Below are 6,003 nucleotides of genomic sequence, written 5' to 3'. Positions count from 1 at the left end.
CCATTCCCTTGGCTTTGCCGCAACTGCTCTCCGAAAGGGATGCCTCAGCGGTGTGCGTCCTGGCTGCATGAGAATCACCTGGGACAACGTAAAGCCTACTGATTCTGGGCTCCACCTTCTGGAGCTAATTGGCCTGGGCACGTGGTGAGTTTTAAAAGCTTCCCAGGTGATTCTGATGTGCAGCCAGGTAGAGACCCACTGGTTTGGTATCCAAATAGGAGCTTCCTGAGAACACTATAAGTGAATGAGAATCTGGTGTTTAACTGTCTCCTAACTCAACTTGTGCTGAGCAAGTAAGTATCAGGATGTCAAATCCTGGCTATCTTTTGTCTTTCTAAGTTCCGAAGTCACAGAAGGCTGAAGGGCTATAACCCCTGTTCACCGTTTTCGTGTACTTCACCATCTTAGGAGAACACGGTAGGCTGGGCTTCTAAATGCAATAATAAATTACATTAACTATGATAATTTAGCCAAAGTAAGATACTGATTAAGCCGTATTTTTCTGAAGTTCTTCCATTCTAGGTTTTGCTTTCTGAGGCATTACATTGTTTGTGAGTATAGATTGCGTTTTATTAACTAAAAATGACTGTTTTCTGACTTCCTTGGGAAGGTATTTTAAAATCAGGAAGTTTTATACAATGTCTGTAAGCCTGTTTAAAGCTTTCCATGGGCTCTGCCCCAAGGCCGTTGGCTGCAGCGTTCACCATCTGAGTGCCAGTTGCTGGGCTAGTTGAGGTGAAGTGCATTGTTTTATCTCTGAGCAGCTGTGCAGGGAGCTGAGCGATGTGCCCTGGGACAGGCGTCGCTGGAGCTGGTGGAAGTACAACCAGAAGCACGAGGAAATGAGCCAAAAGGGTGTCGTTGACACTTTTCATTTGCTCCTGTGATACTAACAGCACTTTCACCCAAATGCTTTAATGTAAAATTGGAACTAGATCTTAAACTGCCAGATCTCACACTATTGCATAATCCGTATGGTCTTTAGATCTAGTCAATGTCTCTGGGTTTTGGTAGCAGATACAGCGTTCCCTTTTCAGGAATACCTAAGGTGTTCTTTCAGCTTCCAAACAGGCCCTTTGATTTCCTTTATAAAGGGAAAATGTGGGCAAATCATGCCTTTACAATTAGAAATTGTTCCCAGTTGATGTCTTTTGGGGAACTGGTGGCGTGAAATGCAAATGACCTGTACATTAAAGTCATGTCTCAGTGAATACCATACATGCAGTACAACATTCAAAAGAGAGGAGCAGCAATCCTGAGGGGCTGGGGGAGTGACAGCGGCAGGACAGATGGGTGGGTTTGACAGATTGTGATGGCAAGAAGAATGATCATGTTTAAAACAAACATGGCCAGTGTTTTGGGCTAGCCACACATCATTCCAGAGACCAAAACCTTACGAGCTAGACCTTTATCAATATCAGTGAACCCCCATGTTTAAAATATTAGAATGTTTAGAGAAAAAATAGAGATAATGGAGAGAAAAGAAGAGGAGGGCTCCTAGCAATGTTGTAAACAGTCTGATAGGCAATTGTGGTTATTCCCCTAAAGTTTACTTCAGCACTAACACTAGTGCTTCCGCTGGAGTTTGCATTTTTCCAGCTTTATACAAGATTTTCCTTTGACTGGAAGAGTCAAGGATATACAGACTCAACAGTGACATTTATTGTGCACCATCAAGAGGAATAAGATACTCATCAAACCGGGATTATTCTTATCAAAACATGGTCTTCTTTGAATAAGAAAAATACATAGTTGGTTATTATGGACTTAAAACTGTTAAATGGATATTCTGATAAAATATTTACTGATTCGTAGAGTGTGGAAGATCTGAGAATATTGGCTTCACTCGTCTGGAGCTTTGAGGATGCCTGTACGCTGATAGTTTCATATTGACTAAAACTGGATATTGTAAAATCTCATTTATAAAAACTCAGCTGAGAAGAAAATTTTCTTCGATGGTGAGACTGTTGTCTTAGTTCAGGAAATTATTTAATAATCCTTTATTACCTGTGAATGAAGGAACTCTGTAATTCTGATTTCTCCTAAAACATGAGCCTTTCCAGAGTCAGCTTAGACACTGTTGTTGCAAATAGCCATGCTTTGCCTTATGCCAAGGAGGCCCAGAGGGAGGGTGTAGTCTTCCTCTGTTGCTGTGTGTATATTGAAATGCTTTTTTTTTTCTTTCTTTCTTTTTTTTTTTTTTTTTTTTTTGGCATTTGTTATCTATAATGAGCTTTCTGAGCCCTGATAATAAGTGAGACAAACAGGGGGTATTGATGTTATACACTCCCTTCCATTCAGGATTTTCTGCTCGGAGGGAAATGTGGATATAGTTAAAGTTGACCTTGGAGAATTGTGAATATTGTTGCAATTCTTGAATATATTACCATGTGAATAATAGAAACTGTGTTGCTCTCTAGTATAAGCTATATTTATTTTTAATGCATTTGAATTACTAGTTATAACTGGAGAAGTTTTTTTTACCTCTATCCGGGCCTGCCTGACTGGCAGGATAATAGCAGCAGCCTCTTTTAGAGCATCTTAATGAAAACATGGCTGAAAGGAATCAATGATGATATCTGCAGACTACATAGAAAATGGCTTTCGTTCCCAGTGTTAACATTTTATTCTCGATCACATTTCAATGCTTGCGGAGGGTGGCAGATTCATACCAGAAACATTAGGTGTCCATATCCATAGCGTGGATGCAGAATAAGCAGTTGTGACAGAAGCTTCTTCCTACTTGGTACTCCTCCCATTCACCTCAACCCAGCCCCAGACAGGCATTAGCATTCAGTGTGGGCCCTGGGGCAGCCCTGAAGCCTGGCTGGGCCCCCACACGGGGGCAGCCTGTGACGGGCACCAGTGGCCTAATTCCGGGGAAGAGTTCCTGGAGGGTGTTGGCCGTTTTCGTTAGCTCAGTTTTTTTCTGGGCTCCACCATTCCTAACCCCAGGTAGACAAGATAGACGTCACACACAACAATTTTTAAAGTATTTTGCTTAGTGCATTTTGTTCATGATTGAAATGTTTGTTTCTTATTTAATAGGCTTTTTACATCATTCTATTAAATGTTAGTGTTTAGAAGAGGCAGGTACTGTCACTATGTAAAATATGTAATATTTTATATGTTATACTATGTCATATATACTTGCAATATCAGACCTTGCATTCAGTACACAATGCAATTGACTCTTTGCAGACCTGCATTTTTCAGTGAACAATAAAGATTGTCTGGCACTCTTCATTTCCTGTGTTTCCTGCTCTGTGGAATGGTGTATCCTTTAGTATCTGTTACTACCGTGTTTTGTCTCCTTATGAAACTTGGATGTACATTCTGTTGTTTATGACTGATCAGAGACATTTTTAAAAGAGGAATTCTTGATCTGATTTAAAACTCCTAAGGCTAATTTCATATCTGTGTGTTTAGGAACAGTTTGGTGCAGAGCATTTCCTTGAGGTATCTTAAACTAAGTCGGGGGAATCCTCAAATATCCTGGAAGCTTGCTTTGCAAAATCTCCTAATTGTAAAATGGTGAATTTAAAGATTGTTGCATAATAGTGGCTGAGGATTGGAATCCGGTGAAGAGGAGAGTACAATTTAGCTTTTACCTGGTGATTCTGAGTAGCCTAGAGAGTCCTTTTCTGTTTCTTTCCCTTGGTGAGGAGGCAGTACAGCTAAAGGGCTGAGCTTGGCCCTCACCATCAGACAGGATACATAGGGGATTATGATACGAAACTCAAAACCATTTGATGCTGGTTCACTCTGACTTGAAATGAGGCTGTTGCAAGCTATGTTGATGATATTATTGGATGAAATGTTCTCAGGGCTCTTTGCTTCTAACCTGTAAACCAGTGGAAGAGGTGGGCATTCCTCAGGTATCAGCCCAGATTCCTGTACAATTTCATTGGCCCTTAAACAGTGAATTTTGGTTCTAACTTAATTGTTACTTGTTTGGCATTTCGTTGGAATGGAGATTTCCCTGTGACCAGCCTCAACACATGAGAAACCTCTAGTGGAAAGAAGTGCATATTTTACTTTCACCTCTTTGAAAATGCCGAATAGAAGGAACCGCTGGACAGGTTGTGGTCCCAGTCTCAATAAAAGAATTAGATACATTCTAAGGTGACTATAATAGATTATGAGCCCCAAGCAGATCATGGCTTTAATGCTCAATTAATTTATAAGTGGTACTTTTTGCCTCAGTGTGGATCACTGTAAATCCTTCTACCTACTAGTAAAATTACACATTTTTTAGAGCTTGCACAAAATCAGTTGGAGTTTACAGTGCTTATTCGGGGCTTACCATGCACAGAATACTGCTTAGACACTTCAAAAGGAAGGAAAAGAACAAGACGGTGGGGATCTTTGTCCTTGGAAAACATATAATCTAACTGCACAGATTAAAACACCTAAGTATTATTTTAAGGCAACTACAAAATGCACTACAAATTATGGAATAATATAGAATAGCTTGACTACTAAGATGATGCTTAAAATTTAGAAGTGGATGAAGGGCACTGGGTAGTGGATATAGATAGGTGATAGCTGAGGAGTGAACCCTGGGGGCAGTCAGTTGAAAGGTTGGAAAGGAGAGAAGAAGGAAGGAAAACCAGAGGCGTGCAGTGGCTTGACAGCCGGTGGGGAAAGGATGTCAAATGCTACTGGATAATGGATAAGAAGAGGAGAGAGAATTGATTGTTGTGTATGGAGAGATGGAACTTGCTGGTGACCTTGATAAAAACAAGATGGAAATCAGAGTGAACACCTGAATGGAATGGATTGTACGGAACAGGAGATAAGGAAGTAGACACAGCATCAAGAACACAGATGTTGTACAGCAGTGGGGTGATAACCTAAGGAGGATGTGAGGGAAAGAGAGTGTGTTTTTCTCTTTTTTTTTTCCTTATGATATAGACTGTAACTGCATGTTTATATTAAGATAAGAGTGACTCCATAGAAAGGAAAAAATTAATGACATAGGAGAAGGATAGGATAGTTGCCAAAGCAAAGACCTGGAGGAGGGAATAGAGAGGGAAATTCTTTTTTTTTTTTAATTTTTTTGAAACAGAGTCTTGCTCTGTCACCAGGCCGGAATGCAGTGGCATGATCTCGGCTCACTGCAACCCCTGCCTTCCAGGTTCAAGCGATTCTCTTGCCTCAGCCTACCAAGTAGCTGGGACTACAGGTACGTACCACCATGCCCACCTAATTTTTGTATTTTTAGTAGAGATGGGGTTTCACCATGTTGGCCAGGCTGGTCTTGAACTTCTGACCTCAAGTGATCTGCCCACCTCAGCCCCCAAAAGTGCTGGGATTACAGGCATGAGCCACCGCGCCTGGCCAAGAGAGGGAAATTCTTAACATTAAATGCTTATATTGGGTAAGTAAAAATATTCAAAATAAATGACCTAAGCCTCTAATTAAGAAACTCAATAAAGAAGAGCAACTGAAGCTAATATAAGGAGAAGAAATGAAATAATAAAAGAACAGGAACCAAAGAAATAACATTAAACAATGGGGAAAAATGAAACAAAAATCTGGTTCTTTGAAAAAACCAATAAAACTGGTAAAGCTCTGGCCAGATGGAAAAAAGAGAAGGCACAAATATCAGTAATGACAGGAGACATCACTGTAGGCCCTACATTAATAAATAATAAAGGATATTATGGATAACTTTAATGCCAATAAATGTAAAAACTTAAATGGACAAATTCCTTTTTAAAACCCACAAAATTCACTCAAGAGAGGCCGAGGTGGGTGGATCACCTGAGGTTAGGAGTTCGAAACCAGCCTGGCCAACATGGTGAAACCCCATCTCTACTAAAAATACAAAAAATAAGCCAGGCATGGTGATGGGCACCTGAAATCCCAGCTACTTGGGAGGTTGAGACAGGAGAATCACTTGAACCCAGAAGGCAGAGGTTGTGGTGAGCTGAGATCGCACCATTGCACTCCAGCCTGGGCAACAAGAGTGAAACTCCATCTCAAAAAAAAAAAAAA

The sequence above is a fragment of the Macaca nemestrina genome, chromosome 7, assembly GCF_043159975.1.
Source record: "Macaca nemestrina isolate mMacNem1 chromosome 7, mMacNem.hap1, whole genome shotgun sequence".
NCBI classification, from domain to species: domain Eukaryota; kingdom Metazoa; phylum Chordata; class Mammalia; order Primates; family Cercopithecidae; genus Macaca; species Macaca nemestrina.
The sequence above is the reverse complement of the archived record's forward strand: the minus strand, read 5'-3'. Positions refer to the sequence as shown.